Below are 17095 nucleotides of genomic sequence, written 5' to 3' on the forward strand. Positions count from 1 at the left end.
GCGCATACCTTTGATTCCTAGTTCCCGGTTCCCTAAATTCCTGTTCTTCCTTCCTTCCCCTTATCCTTACCTTTGCATATCCTGGATTCGGGTCTCCGAGTGCGAACCTCGTTATTTCCTGGTCTCTGAAATCTGAAAGTATCCTGGAGTTGGGTTACGAACCACACACTGGAATCCGAGGACCCACGCACAGGGTTATATAAATCCTGAACTGTCCGAAAGAAGACATCTCCGAAGATCACAAGTAAACAATACAGACAGGTGAGAAGGGGAGAGACTTGTGACAGTTGGTGTTTGTGAGGCTTTCGCAAAGGTTTTCTAAAGTTACTGAATTTTCTAAGTCAACTTCAGTTCCAAAATATTTACTTTGGATGTGCTCTATTTTTGAAAGGAGTTCTTCGGCTATTCCGTTTTGGAGAATGTTATTTTAATTTTTTAGTTCTAGAGCAGGACTTTTTGCATTGTATCATCTATGCAAATGATTCTGTATAGCAGAATGGTGTATTGCAAACATTTTGATCTGGTGGAATGTGCTTTTACAAGCAGTTCCTGAAATGGAGGCTAATGAATGTCCTTTAAGTCCAGTGTGGCTGCACACTGGACAGGAGCCTATGGTTTGTAAAGTTTTTATTCTACTTTTGTCTTTTAGATTCACATAGTGATTGAGGAATTGTCATAAAGATTTGAAGGATTATTGGTGATACGTTACAGATTGAGCTGCACAACCATTTGTACACTGGACGGGTTGTTTGTGTGAAAGTAACAGTTGGTTGGAAGTTTATTGGGGATGTTTTTTGTATAAGGGTTTCTTTTGCCATAATGGTGTCTCCTACCGTTTCATACCCTCAACCATTACTGTCTATGGCAATTGTTTTATTTAATCTTGTTTATAAGCCTCTTCATTCAAATATGGTTCTGTGATGCTTGTGTGAATACATTCACCTTCACAGAAATTTGAAAGGGTATCTATATTGACTTTGCGCATGTTTAGAAGTACTTTTTGTAATTTATTGATTAATTTAGTTAGTGGTTTCATTCTGTTTAAAATCATTATACACAACATTCTCTTTAGTAGAAATGTGTTGTCATGTAGAGCTTAGAGGATTTGTTTTCTGTTGCAGTTTTTAAGGTTAGATTGTGACTTTTCAGCTGTATTGATAAGATTGTGAAGAAGTCTATGGTGGAACATTTTTTGTTGCATTAATTTTTTAGAATGCTAACCAGTGGCTACGCTATCATTGGTAGATATAGTGTTAGGTTCATTAGTAGGTTTGCTTTTGTTTATGCATCTTTTTTAACTTTATGTTTTGGAAGAGGGGCCTTACTTTCTTTTAGTGGTCGCTAGTTTAGCCTTGTTAAGTAATGTTACTAGCAGTTTTTTTTAATGTTTTCTATACATTGTTTGAGAGATAGATGAATGTAGGGCTTGCTTTTATTCCTATCTGCTTTATTTTGTCTTTTTTTATTGTACTTTTTCGATGTTTTTCTATTTTTTAACAGAGTTGATTTTTAGTAGTCATTCTGTTCTGTCTGTTGGGAAAAATGAAAGTTTGAGTTTGAAAGTTGTGGAATGCACGTGTATGTATTGTGGATGGGTGTGTGGGTGTGACTGTAAAAATAAAGAGAGTGCAGTGTGATTGTGTAGTGGGATTATAGGTGTAGTTGAGAAGGCTCTAAGTGTAAGAGTCTGTGCAAGTGTCATGGTCTTGGGTTAGTGAGTACAGGAGTGGTAGTGTAATTGAAAAAGTAGGGACATCATGATGTTTTGAGGAAAACAGTGGGTGTTATAATGGTGGTGTTCAGATGGGAATAGAACGAGTGTGAATGTTGCAATATGAGTAAGAGTGAAATAAATGTTGCTGATTTCCAAAAAATACTCTAGACTAATATATAGTGCAAGTACATTGTACTTTGTAGGGTTTGGAGAGTGTTAATGTTTTGGTAGCTGTCTTTGGAAATATTTGTATTTCCTGTAATTATAAAAGAAAGATAGTGGTTATATGTGGTAATGGTGAAGTACTTTAAGTAAGCCTGGTTGTTATTTATTATGGTAGGAGGAGTTTTGCGGGAAGCAAATTAATGAAGTTGTGTTATGTTAACTATGTTGTTAGAACAATTGCAGTATGATTACTGCTGTTTTGGCACATTAGAAGTAACAAGGCAAAAGGGGTGTGAGAAAACGGTGTATATTTAGGTTATTTTTGTGCTGCTAATTTTAATATAAACTGTGCTGTGCTTGTGGTGTAATGTATTTGTAATGTGTTACAGTATTTTTTAAGAATAGGAAAACTGGCCTAGTGGTATTTCAATGGCGGATTGTTGCTGTAGTAGTGTTTGGTGTTTTATAGTAGAGGTTTGGAAAGAAGAGTACTTTATATGTAAGGTGTTGTATATAGATACTTTGGTGGTATACACATACGTGTGAGCAAGTGGAGAATGGTGGCAGTGTAAAGGATGTAATGAGATAGGTTGGAAAGTGTGACATTTATATGGAATGGAAAATGGAAAATGCTGATCGTTTAAAAATGTTTCTTTTAGGAGTATTTTGATGAAAGTTAAAACAGTAGATATGCATTTATAGCAGCATTGAGTGTAACTTTTTTGTAAAAGAAAAGTAAAAGCAGAAGGAGAAGATGTGTAGCAAAATATTAAGTGGAAGTTGCTGCGTGAAAGTTTAATATGTGGGTGTGTGAATGTTTAATATGTTGGCAGTACATGTATACTTTCCAAGATGACTCATTGCAATATATATGTGCTTATAAAGTCTTGGTGTTTTTCTTTTTATTTTGGGAATTTTCCATTAGAAAACTTGGACTACAAGTCCAAGAGTGCATAGAAGAAACCAGGACTGGATGAGCACCTGCAGACTGGAATGGGTGATGGTAGCAAGTATGCATGTACTGTGAAGATATTGAACTTCCACACACTAAGTGGCACTTACAAATGTTGGACAAATGTTATGTATCTGCTTTTTGTTTGTTTTAAAAAGAAGTTACACACAGTGCTGCTGTAAATGTACATGTGCATTTCGTAACTGTAGTGAAACTGCTTAAAAAAGAAAATTATTTAAATGCTGAGGCCCCTATTCTCAAATTGGCACAGTGAAGGTGCTAAACAGCACGATTCACTATGCCAGAATAGGATGCCCAGGCTCCACTAGTATTCTCAAGTGGGCGTGGGCTTCCTCGTAGAGCACGACAGTGCTCTGTGTGGATTGCACCTGTTTTTAGTCCCAACAGGCGCAATCCAATCTCGGCAACATTTTTGTAAAATAACGACATATTTGTTATTTTACAAAAATGCTGCAGAGAACACAGATGAACACGATCCTATACACCAAAGTGAGCAGCTTCAACATTGCAGGATGTTGAAGCTGCTTACTTTGGTGTATAGGAAAGTGTTCATATACACCTGTATGGTGTATATGAACACTTTCATTTAAAGCGAGCAGCTTCAACGTTGCATGCTGCAACGTTGAAGCTGCTCGCTTTGGTGTGAATTAAAGTGTTCATATACATCCGTGTGGTGTATATGAACACTTTCATGTACGCCAAAGCAAGCAACTTCAACGTAACTTTGAAGCTGCTTGCTTTGATGTACATGAAAGTGTCCATATACAACACACGGGTGTATATGAACACTTTCATTTACACCAAACAAGGCTTCTTGTGGCACTCCTCCAGTTTAACGGACGAAAAGGGTACCGTATATCCGCGCTAGTTTAGCGCACATATTAAACTGGCGGAGTGCCACAAGAATAGGCTTCCAAAAAGCCAGTTTACGAATGTGGTGGTTGCTAGGTTGGTTTCCAACCCATCCCAGCAACCGCCACATGTATTCCGAAAGTGGGGCATTCCTTCCGACTTCGAAGGAATCCGCCACCTTCAGAATAGGTCTAAAGTACCGAAAAGGTCGTTCAGCCTTTTAACGTCCTTTTCGGTACTTAACACCTGGATGAGAATAGGGCCCTTAGTATTTTCCATTTTTCATTTAATTTAAATGTGATACTTTTTAATGGTTGCAGGGTAGGCTGGTCGGTTTTTTGCATTCTCAGACTTGTAGTACGAGATGTGTAATGGGAGAAGTGGTATTAGAAGTCACAGAATGCAAAGAAAGAAACCAAGACATGATAAGCAGCTATATGGGTCATGTTTGCAAGTATGCATGTACTGCCAACATATTAAACTTGCACACACCAATTGCCACCTAGAAATGTTGTACACATCTTTTTTATCTGCTTTTTCTTTCCTATTAGTAAAAAGTTACACACAGTGCTGCTTTAAATGCATATATGCATTGCTTACATTTTATGAAAATGCTTCTAAAAGGAAACATTTTTAAACGCTCAGCATTGTAAGTAGCGGCCACTTGATGTGAGCAGGCGCAGAATGCTGCAATACATGGCATTTGATAGAGTGGTTAAAAAAAGAGAATATGCTCATTGAGAAATATATTACAGGGTAAGTGGCAGGAACCCTGCATAAATACATTTGTAAAAGAGTTGACAAAAATACTTAAAAAATATAAGCATAACTGTACTATGGGTCTCATTACGAGTCTGGTGGTAACCCTGCTGGTGCTACTGGCAGGTTGCTGCCGGACTCATAGTTCTGATGCCTGCCACGGGCCTGGGAAGTCAGGCACCAGTAAATTGTAAGTCCACTTGGAAACACCGGCACTGTTAGCAATGGCGCCAGTGCTTCCGTGACCAGTCTGCCTACCGTGGCCACTGTGTCCGGCAGGGTCAGACCTGTCGGGCACAGTGGCCATAGCAGGAAGACCCAGAGTTTGCCAATCCGGAAACATGGGTGCAGGTGAGTTTACCGGCGCCCTTGTTTCCAGACCAGCAAACTCACAATGATGCCTATATGTCTCGTTAGATGCTGTTGAATCTGCAAATACAAATCTTGGAGAGTTTCACAGCAGTTTTTGATGCAGGTGGCTGTGAGTAACAGGAGGCATGTACTCTGAGAGTTCGAGAGTATATCTGAAGTGTTGAACTGAGATGACAGGGTTACATGTACAGTTTTTGGATGTGATTGGCATATGGATGTGTGACTGTTTGGAAGCAGGCAATAAGGGAGTGTTACAAACATGAAAGTGGAAAGGATAGAAGGACTTCCCTGTGCTATGGGGTCAGTAGACAACGCAGTAGTCCGCAAACAGCATGTGCCACATCCGAGATATTTTAAGGATGCCTGGCATGCAAAGGGGACTCTGGGGATTAGTCAATGAGATGTTCTGGTTGTGGTTTACAGGAAGACAGCGTAGCAGGTGTTTTGGTTGTTGTGTGCAGGGAAGATGGCTGTGGCTATTGCTAGGAAGAAGACAAATGTGTGGATGGTGGGAGATTGTTGGATGAATTCTTTGAAAGGCTATAATGAATCTTGAGGCATCTCTGCTAATATTGGATTGCAGGGAATGGAGGTTTGGTGGTATACAGTTTCTGGGCTAAACTGGGTGAGTTGATTGTCATTTTATCAGAGTGTGGCTAAATTCCAATGTCCAGATAATATTATTGTGCATTGTGGAGGAAATAGTTTGGGCTATGTTACTCCAGTATCTTTGAAGGTTGCATTAAAAGATAGTTCTGAAGCTTAATGGAAGTATTTCCATATGCAAAGATTACTTTTTCTGAAGTAAATCCAAGGGAAATATGAGATGTCCAAATGCGTTTTGTGTACAAATGGAAGAAGCTAGACACCATGTGAATGAAGGTGTATGTGCTTCTTTGAATGTGTTTAGGCATGGCATCTTTTCCAAATGAAAATATCAGCTTGGATGGTGTAAATGCTTTTCGGAGCAATGGAATGGATTTAAATAATACTGGCAATTACATTTTTCTTTTGAATGTTAAAAATGCTTTGAAAAAGTTCATGTGAACAATGTAAATGGGAAAATGTGGAGTGCATAGGAAAGCATTTGTTAGTAGGTGTAGGATATAAACATGAGGAAAAAAAAGAATTTGAAATCCCGAAACCCTCCCAAAAAAGGTTCTTTTAAGAGCCACCATTGTAGAATAAATTGTTTAAATTTAGTGTAAACTTCCCACCCCTACAATTGGACATGATGTCCGGAAACACTGTAGTAGTCTGTGAATGGCATGTGCCACATCTGGGTCTTTTGAAGATGGCTGGCATGGAAAGAGGACTGCAGAGACCGCAGACAGTCGCAGATGTCCACGGGCAACAGGGGATCAGCCAATCGAGTTTCATGGGTGTGGTGTGTGCAGTAAAACTGGGTAGCAAGAGTTATCTTTGTTGTGTGCAGTGAAGATGGCTATGGCTTTGAGGAAGTGGACTGTCTGGATCGTGGTTGACTTGTGGATCCATTGGATGAAGGTATAGTCTGTTTGCTGTGGATTGTCTGATAAGCTTGTATTTGAGGAATTTCAAGTTTCATGGTACAGAGTTCGAAAAATTAAGTGAGCAGAATTTCACTGCTTTTGTGAGAATATGGTTAACTTAGAGCATCCAGACATCATTGTAGTGCACCATGGAGGCAACAGTTTGGGCTATGTTACTGGAATTTCATTACAATTTGCAATGAAAGAAACATTTGGACAGTTGATAGAACTGTTTTCACATTCAAAAATGATTTTTTCACGGATAGCTCAAAGACAAATGTGGATGCATTTGTATTTATTTTGGCCACAAATTGAGAAAGCAAGGCGTAATGTGGATAAATGGTTCTGTGTGATATTACTGCATATTGAAAACTGAACACAAAAAAGACTGATTTTATTTGGTCGATTTTGTGTGGTCCTTAATATGCCATATTATCACATTATATGATACCCAACCCATCACCCCATCCTTCTCCCACCCCAATTACCCCCACCCCTCCAACATTGCATGTTTTTTGTCAATCATGGGGTTTCAGCCCCCAAACCCCCAGACCCCTCCTTACCTCTCTCTTCTCCACCCTTCCCCGCCAAAAGCCTTTCTTATTACACACTCACATGCATTGAAACATGCACACCTTAACAGTTACCTGCTCCCTGCCCCCTTACCCCTTCCCCAAACATTACTCACACAAAAGACACATACACACACACACACACACACACACACACTCCCACCCAGACACACAGAAAAACAAAACACTTACCTGGGCTTCAGCAACTTCCCTCTTCTGGCTCCGGCATGCCTGTCAGCCCCTGTGTGCCGTCATGTGCATCGCAGGTGCTGACAGCTCGATTTAGAAAGAACACTCTGAGCAGTCTCTGAGTGGTCTTTCTAAATCAGTCTTTAAAGAATCAGATTTTTATGAAGAGATTTCTTCATTTAGAACAAAATAAAGTTGTATGTGCTTTCTGCGGATTGTTGGGATGACATCTTTATAATGAAAATATTAAATTTGATATTGTGATATGTCAACATTTTTTGATTAGATGGAGTGCATCTCAGTGAAGTGGGTAATCAAATTTTTCTTGAAACTGTAAAGTGTTCTTTTGTAGTTGAAGTAAAGAAAAAGGAAAAACAGAAAACAAAATCTGAAGCACTTTTTGTGAAAGTTAGAAAAAATAATTAAGTTCAGTAGAATAATTGTTAGTTGACTACATAAAACCAAAAAATAAAAAAATGTATAAAAACCAAAAAGAGAAAAAAAGGTTCTTTTCAGAGCCACCATATTTGAACAAAAAACTATTAACATGATTTTAATCTTCCCACCCCACGCCTGGAATTTTCCAGATGTATGCAGACAACCGCGGTGTCCCCGAAGTATGCAGGTTGCAAAGGGTCCTGTGATTTTTTTTCAGTTCTATTTTTTAACTGTGAAAAGTTGCTTTTGTTTTTACATTTTGTATTTTTTTTGTTTTTTTCCAGGCGAGGCATGGAAAGATGGAGGATGGAAGGGAGTGAGGGGGCACCAAACACAGAGGTGGCGGGGCAGATGGACAGGGGAAGATGTTGGGTGAACATTAAATTTAAGGTGGGGGCAGGGCTCCTTGTGCTCCTTGACCGTGGCCTCAAAAGCACTACGAAACTGCTCCCCTCTACAGATCGGTGCTTCGCAGTACAAACCTAACACTTTGACCCTCAAAAGGTAAGGGTCAACAGTTTTCTGTATGGCCTGCAAGATGGCTGCTGGGATACTCTGCCCCAAAGGAGTATTCTTTGAGGTGAAAGGAGCAATGGAGGAAGATTGGGTAGAGGCCGTCAACCTATTTGTCCCTGAGAAAGGTATTGCGTTTCTCAGAGCAGCCAGGTGGTTGGCTTTGTTGTGGCGGTGCATGGATGTGGGCGGGGTAGGAGTACAGCCCAGGTTTTCCGTGACTGAGTACGATGTGGCATTCAGTGCATCTCACCTTGGCTGCCTGAGCCTTTGGTACACCCCCAACTGTGGTGAAAAGCCACCACACGTTAGACTCACTCCGGGCGCTGGAGATAGGGATTTCCTCTTCCTTAGCTTCATCTTTTTCTTTATCCACATCTGTATATCCACGCCTGTTTCCCCGTCCAGGCCATCCAGGTTGTTGTGGTGGTGGCCCCTTGGAAGGAGGGCTGGCATTGAGTGAAGCCATTGGTGCAAATAAAGGTGGTCTGCAAAGCAGGTGTCTCTCCTGATGCTCTCTCATGGATAGCCAGATTGTGAATGACTGAAAGTAATGGGTGGGTCCCCTCAGAGGGGATGTCCGCAGACTGCGCATCAGTCCGCAGACTACTGAGCCAAAAATAGGCCTTGTAAAGTTGTAAAAAGTTGACAGATCAACTAAGAATCTGTCTAAGAGCTCTGGAAGGGTAAACCTCCAACTTAAAACACCCTAGATTGACCAGAAATGCAGTTTCCAACTGTCCGTGGTGACAAACTGTGTCCGCGGGCAGGCTGCCACGCCGCACGGGTGCGGTCACATGATGATGTCCGCGGCCATGACGGACGTCATGACATGATATTACTACAACAACTTGTAGACTATGCAAAGCGCCGGACTCTAAAGAATCGGTTCGACATCTTCTGTTAAATTGTCCGTCTCTAAACTCGGAGCGCACAGCTATCCTGGCACCCCTGTGGGTAAACTCTGTGCTGGTAGAAGAAGACACATGGTGGTGTCGCCTTATTTCGGGGGAAAAAGCCAGATGGGCAGTCGCCACATCCTAACTAATGGAAATAGCCTTTACACAAATAAACGCCAACAATCTCGAGCGCCTCCGAGTGGCTAAATAACCATTGGCATAGATGATTGCCAAAGAATAATCTGTGGCTGTCTCGCCCTTACGCAGAGGGGACCCCGTCAGACAAATAATGACTTGGCCATCCCTGATATCTGACAGGACAAAGTATCTGCAAATGCGAATTTCATTTTACACTTGCTACATCCTTGTAAAAATCAGTTTTCTATTTGATTATATACAAGTAAATAAAAAAATTTAAAAAATTAGAAAAAAGAAATAAGGGGTTTATTACATGTGGATGCGAAAACGGATGAGCAGAAGTGGCCACTTATATAATGGCCTTCAATTAACCTTGAGAGCTTGGCTTAAGTCGCGCGCCCACCCATGCGTGCACGTCATATGGGAGGGTCAGGCTTGATGTCTGTGGTGTCTTGGGGCTCCCTGTCCCCGCCCTGACCCTGCCGTGTCCCTGCTGTGATGCCTTCCTCGCATGGTATTCTAATGCTCACTCAGTGCCCTGTCTATGTGAAAGTATGCGCTAGCCCCCTGCACAGTGCCATCTACTGCTGGCCTCTGGCAAGGTGTACAGTGGCACATGTTCAGATGAGCTATTTCTATCTACCCGTGATGCAAAGGGCAATTGTCCTTGATGAATAGGGCACCAGGGTCAGCGCTATGCCCCGCATGGCATTTCATGGAGTAATTACTCAGCCATCGGGTCTTTCTGAAGAGTCTGTTCGGGCGTTGCGCATTGCAATCTTGCACAGACAAGCTACCCATGCTGCAGTCTGGGTCCAGCACTTCCCCAGAGCACCTTGCAATGCTTGCAATGCACGGTGCTGTGGGGAGAGTGGCCGTGCAGGAGCAGATATGGCGGGGGAGAGGGGAGCGCTTCCGTCTAAAAGCCACTTATAAACAATCAAAAAAACGGCCTCAAGAAAGAAGAAGTGGGAGTCGTTTTTCTTGTCCCGCAGTTCAACTTTATGGGCAGGTGTTTCAGGCTGACGGGGTCCTTGAACCCACTCCCCTAACGTTAGCATCTAATGCTCTGCCCACTGAGGTAACGTACTCCCGTTGGAAAGTGTGTCTGTGGTGTGTATAGTGCAACGCGCCAAGAACCCCAGATGTGCAAGTTCAATGCTCTGCTTCCCGGGCTGTTCAGTCTCACTGTTTCTAATGGTGTGGTGTGGCTGTGAAAAGAGTAATGCCTGGCGTTCTGACTGCAAACTAGCAATGCCAATTTGGATCAAGGTTCCTTCTCATACCTAAAAGTCACATATAATAAAAAGAAAAGGGAAACAAACTCTCAGCATAACACCATCAAGGACTAAGAACCAGCCATATTCTTGCTGTCGCTGCTGTTTAACTGCAAGGTGCACGCCTTTCTTCCAGACCGGGGTCTTGAACCCAGTGCCCTCAAGTCAGGAACCCAGTGCCCTCCCGACGGAGCTCCTGTGTTCGCACCGAGAAAGCCTTGAAAAGCTCTTCATGCCATGACTGTGAAAGGTCTTCTGTGTGAAGCCCCGGCTGTAAACTGTGAATGTCGATTGGGAGGAAGGTTGTGTTCTGCCATCTACAAGTTACTTGTACTGAAAATAAATAAAGAATCCTCTGTGTAGTGCTAATCATCGTGCATTAACATGTGATCGACCTTCCTATGGTATGTACAAGTCACGTGTGATGTAAATAAACATACACCATATTATGGGTATTGCTCTTGAATGCAGCCGTGCCTGGGTCGAAGCGCGCCCTCGTGCTGCATGCTTTGCTGCCGGAAGTGTTGCTTGGTCCCACCTCCCAGAAGGCGAGAGACAACCCCTCTGTTCCCTGTTGAACTGGCCTCCCTTTAAAGAGTATTCCTTCTTATCTCATGGCTCGGTGGCCAAAGGCTAATGAGTGGAGCTCCACAAGCAAACTGTCCACGCCGTTTGGGAGCAGTGTCTGCGGCCTTCAACAAGGCACTTGCTCTGCATAGAAATGGAAGAGCACCTTGCAAATCACAAAGCATCAAGAAGTACACAGCTTGTTTGTGTGCCTCTTGACTGCAGGGTCAACATCTGAATAGGCAGAAGGGGAGCAGGTGCAAGTGGATATAGGTCACCTGGACTAAGCCCCGCCCACCTGGTGCCTTCCTGCCTGCCGCTCTTTTTCACCACTTAGCAAGCCCCGCCCACCTGGTGCCTTCCTGCTTCCCGCTCTTTTTCACCACTTAGCAAGCCCCGCCCACCTGGTGCCTTCCTGCTTGCCGCTCTTTTTCACCACTTAGCAAGCCCCGCCCACCTGGTGCCTTCCTGCTTCCTGCTCTTTTTCACCACTTAGCAAGCCCCGCCCACCTGGTGCCTTCCTGCTTGCCACTCTGTTTCCCTACTTAAGGAACCCTCCAGCTTCTTTTCCTTTGCAGATGGGGAGCAGGTGCAAGTGGATCTAGGTCACCTGGACTAAGCCCCGCCCACCTGGTGCCTTCCTGCCTGCCGCTCTTTTTCACCACTTAGCAAGACCCTCACAACTAGTGCCTTCATGCTTGCCGCTCTTTTACATCACTTAGCAAGCCCCGTCCACCTGGTGCCTTCCTGCTTCTGGCTCTTTTTGACCACTTATCAAGCCACGCCCACCAGGTGATTTCTTGCTTGCCCCTCTGTTTCCCTACTTAAGGAGCCCTCCAGCTTCTTTTCCTTTGCAGATGGGGAGCAGGTGCAAGTGGATCTAGGTCACCTCGCCTAAGCCCCACCCACCTGGTGCCTTCCTGCCTGCCGCTCTTTTTCACCACTTAGCAAGCCCCGCCCACCTGGTGCCTTCCTGCTTGCCACTCTTTTCCACCACTTAGCAAGCCCCGCCCGCCTGGTGCCTTCCTGCTTGCCGCTCTTTTTCACCACTTAGCAAGCCCCGCTCACCTGGTGCCTTCCTGCTTCCCGTTCTTTTTCACCACTTAGCAAGCCACGCCCACCTGGTGCCTTCCTGCTTGCCGCTCTGTTTCCCTACTTAAGGAGCCCTCCAGCTTCTTTTCCTTTACAGAAGGGGAGCAGGTGCAAGTGGATCTAGGTCACCTGGCCTAAGCCCCGCCCACCTAGTGCCTTCCTGCCTGCCGCTCTTTTTCACCACTTTGCAAGCCCCGCCCACCTGGTGCCTTCCTGCTTCCCGCTCTTTTTCACCACTTAGCAAGCCCCGCTGCTCTTTTTCACCACTTACCAAGCCCCGCCCACCTGGTGCCTTCCTGCTTGCTGCTCTTTTTCACCACTTAGCAAGTCCCACCCACCTGGTGCCTTCCTGCATCCCGCTCTTTTTCACCACTTAGCAAGCCATGCCCACCTGATGCCTTCCTGCTTGCCGCTCTGTTTCCCTACTTAAGGAGCCCTCCAGCTTCTTTTCCTTTGCAGATGGGGAGCAGGTGCAAGTGGATCTAGGTCACCTGGCCTAAGCCCCGCCCACCTGGTGCATTCCTGTCTGCCTCTCTTTTTCACCACTTAGCAAGCCCCACCCAATTGGTGCCTTCCTGCTTGCTGCTCTTTTTCACCACTTAGCAAACCCCACCCACCTGGTGCCTTCCTGCTTCCCGCTCTTTTTTACCACTTAGCAAGCCATGCCCACCTGGTGCCTTCCTGCTTGCCGCTCTGTTTCCCTACTTAGGGAGCCCTCCAGCTTCTTTTCCTTTGCAGATGGGGAGCAGGTGCAAGTGGATCTAGGTCACCTGGCCTAAGCCCCGCCTACCTGGTGCCTTCCTGCCTGCCTCTCTTTTTCACCACTTAGCAAGCCCCACCCAATTGGTGCCTTCCTGCTTGCTGCTCTTTTTCACCACTTAGCAAACCCCGCCCACCTGGTGCCTTCCTGCTTCCCGCTCTTTTTTACCACTTAGCAAGCCACGCCCACCTGGTGCCTTCCTGCTTGCCGCTCTGTTTCCCTACTTAAGGAGCCCTCCAGCTTCTTTTCCTTTGCAGATGGGGAGCAGGTGCAAGTGGATCTAGGTCACCTGGCCTAAGCCCTGCCCACCTGGTACCTTCCTGCCTGCTGCTCTTTTTCACCACTTAGCAAGCCCCGCCCACCTGGTGCCTTCCATCACTGTCTTATGGCAAATGCTGGATTTGACTTTTATGGACTTCATTCATTCAGGGTGAGTCACTCTTTCTCAACTCTCATGCTGGACTTCCTTTGCACCTGGTACTCATGGTGGCCCTGAAGCATGCTGTTCCCATCTTCATCTTGTATCCTGGCTGGCAACATTATGTGTTACTACTGACTTCTGCAATTGTATTCGCTCTCCACTCTTGCTTCTGCACTCTTTTGACTTCTTACTCTCTTTTCTCTCCTCCTTTCCCTTCTCCCTTTTCCTATCTCCTCCCCTTACTTTCTTCAATGCACTTACTCTATCAGAATTGTCCCTGGTCCTAATATGATAGCAACCTCGTCTGTTTCTTCCACCCTCCCATTACTGTTTTTTTCCTCCCCACCACGCCTCCAGCACTATCTGAAATGTTGTCAGGCCTAGTATGATAGTCGCTTGTTTTGTTCCTCCCCTCCCTTTCTGCACCCCTCTCCCTCACCTTTTGTTTTTCTCCGGTTCTACCAGAAATGTCGTCAGGCCTAGTACGGTAGTCGCCTTATTGTTTCCATTTCCTTCCCACTCTCCCCCTCCATTCCTTATCTATGTCTTAGCTCTTGCACTATCTGAAATGTCGTCAGGCCAAGTACGATAGTTAATTTCACATCCTTACTGTTCATGGCCTGTAAGAATGTGGTTGTATTTTCCCTTGTTCCCTCCCTTGCTTTGAAGCGCTTTGAAACACATTGTGTATAGGCGCTATATAAATAAATGATCATATCATATCATATCTACTGTAGAATTGGGGGTTTGATTTGAGCACAGTGAGTTTGGGGGGGGGCAATGCTGAGCTAACACGCCCCCCCCCCCCTTTGGAGACAAGTGTATTTTTCCGAATGTCCTTCTAGTTTGTTCTATTGTAGTTTTGTAAGGAACTGAAATGTTTCCACGTGCTGCTGAGGGGCTTTGGGGCTGGGACCAGGGGTGCATTATAGTGACCAGGACACACTTGGCGGAGGTCTTCAGGGTTATCAGGCAGAGCAACAGTCAGTCATGAGGGCGGGGGTTTCCGTGAAGGGCTTCCTTAGCAACCAGAGCGGGGGCTAGTGAGTGCAAATCTAAGTGGGGGGCTTTTCCCAGCGGCCAATGATTGCGAGAGTGTCAGAGACAAAACAATAAATGCCATTTCGCCAAATGGGTCAAGTAAACGCCATTGCCCGATATGGGGCAAGCAAACGCCATAACCCCAAATGGGGCGAGTAAACACCATTGCCTTAAATGGGGCAAGTAAACACCATTCCCACAAATGGGGCAAGTAAACACAATTGCTCCAAATGAAGCAAGTAAGCGCCATTGCTCCAAATGGGGCAAGTAAACGCCATTGCCTTAAATGGGGCAAGTAAACGCCATTCCCACAAATGGGGCAAGTAAACGCCATTGCCCCAAATGGGGCAAGTAAAAACCATTGCTCCAAATGGAGCAAGTAAGCCCCATTGACCCAAATGGGGCAAGTAAACGCCATTGCTCCAAATGGGGCAAGTAAACGCCATTGCTCCAAATGGGGCAAGTAAACGCCATTGCCTAAATGGGGCAAGTAAACACCATTCCCACAAATGGGGCAAGTAAACACCATTGCCCCAAATGGGGCAAGTAAACACCATTGCTCCAAATGGAGCAAGTAAGCGCCATTGCTCCAAATGGGGCAAGTAAACGCCATTGCCCTAAATGGAGCAAGTAAACACTGTTGGCCCAAATGGGGCAAGTAAACGCTGTTGCTCCAAATGGAGCAAGTAAGCGCCATTGACCCAAATGGGGAGGGCAATGGCGTTTTCTTTCTTATCTCGGACACAAGTTTTATTGCCAATCAAAGGCGTAATGAGGCACACGCCATCTGGAAAGGATCAATGCCAGTTGGGATCAAAGGTTCTGTTGCTGTCTTCATTTCTATTGAATAGAAATCGATAAAAACAAACATTTGGTGCACGGTGCAAACCACCAAGAACGAACACGTTAGTCTTTTTGCCCGGAGTTCAGCTTCAGAACATGGTGCACGTTTGACTGCCTGACCCAGTCATGTGCCCACCAGCCAAGGCTGGGAGTCCAAAGCCCCCCGAACTTTGGGGGCCCTCTGCAAAATATTTGTTTTCTTTGGTTGTCAAACATATGATGAGTGAAGAACATTTTCAAACGATCAATAGCATTTAGGATCAAGGGCTCCGCTATTACCTACGTGTCACCTGTAATGAAAACAAACATGAAATACATTATTTGTTTTACAAAGAATAACTAAAAAGGTAAATTATAGTTGCTTGTATAAACGCTCAGCTACCATCTTGGGTGGGTGGGGGCCATCAGAAGCTGTATCACAGAGCTCCCTGTCAGCTCCTTCTCACCATTTTTCCTGTCTCCGTTCCCTCCCTTTTCTTTCCTTAATTATTCTGCTAGGTTAATTAACCCTCCTTTCCCTTTATCTTTTCCTACAGTATGTCTCTGTGTGACCAAATCGGCAGAACTCTAATTAGTGGATGTGTCTGTGCAGAGTGAGTGCTGTGTGGGAGCTTCTGTGAAAGTGCATCAAACCCAGAGGCGCAGATGGCGAAGAGAAGCAAAACATACTGTCTTCATTAGTACAGAACACATGCATAGAGCGAGGCCCCGTTCATTCGCCTTCCCTTACCCCACTTTTCTCTCCCTCTTTCGGGGACATAGCCCGGTCAATAAACTGAAGCAGGGGCTCCTGGGTGGGCACCCTGGGGTGTTGGAAGTAATAACTGCAATATCAAATGCGACGTTAGCCCCACATGCACGGGGCTTTGAACACGTGCATGCTGCCATGGTGCATTGCACGAGGCATGCACCATGGCACTAGATTTCCCTAGACTGGCACCACCAATGCTCTGAAAGTCACAGGCTGCAGCTGAGAGTTCTGCTAGGAATGCTGGTGTTTGGGTAACCAGTATATGCCAATCCTGAAACATCCCTTGCTCAGTAGTGATAGAACATTCTGGAACTCCTTGCTGTCCTGGCAGCAACTGTTGGAAGATACACTTGAAAGAAGAAGCAGGATAATGTTGAATAAGGTCACCCACCTGTGACGTCATGCAGCCTGGGGAGGGCGGGATAGCCTGTTTTAAAAATATATATATTTGTATTAATACAATGATGCAGTTAAATCTGTTTCTGAAAGGGAGGTTTGCTAATCAGACCCCGATTTCATTATGCTCCATGCCAAAATTATTGTGCACACGTGCCTTAGCTGAGATGGTCTCCTGACAGCCCTAGCACCAGCACTGCAGTAAACACAAAGCAAGTTCCTTGGTCACATGTGCATTCATGACAGCTGTTGGAGCACACAGTTGCAACAGACAGAGATGCCTTTTTTATTATCTGAATGAACATCATTCAGGTTTCTGACATGCGATGTCTGGCAAAGGGAACGGAGCACAGGAACTGCCACAGCTGGAGACACATCCCTCTCGGCCTAGTTTCTGACATGATACTAGGTGCAGGGAACGGAGCACAGGAACTGCCACAGCTGGAAGCACATCACTCTTGGCCTAGTTTCTGACATGATACTAGGTGCAGGGAACGGAGCACAGGAACTGCCACAGCTGGAAGCACATCCCTCTGGGCCTAGTTTCTGACTTGATACTAGGTGCAGGGAACGGAGCACAGGAACTGCCACAGCTGGAAGCACATCCCTCTGGTCCTAGTTTCTGACTTGGCATACTAGGTGCAGGGAACGGAGCACAGGAAATGCCACAGCTGGAAGCACATCCCTCTCGGCCTAGTTTCTGACATGATACTAGGTGCATGGAACGGAGCACAGGAACTGCCACAGCTGGCAGCACATCCCTCTGGGCCTAGTTTCTGACTTGGCATACTAGGTGCAGGGAACGGAGCACAGGAACTGCCACAGCTGGAAGCACATCCCTCTCGGCCTAGT

The sequence above is a fragment of the Ambystoma mexicanum genome, chromosome 9 (genome assembly GCF_040938575.1).
Source record: "Ambystoma mexicanum isolate Mex_15411 chromosome 9, UKY_AmexF1_1, whole genome shotgun sequence".
Taxonomy (NCBI): Eukaryota; Metazoa; Chordata; class Amphibia; order Caudata; family Ambystomatidae; genus Ambystoma; species Ambystoma mexicanum.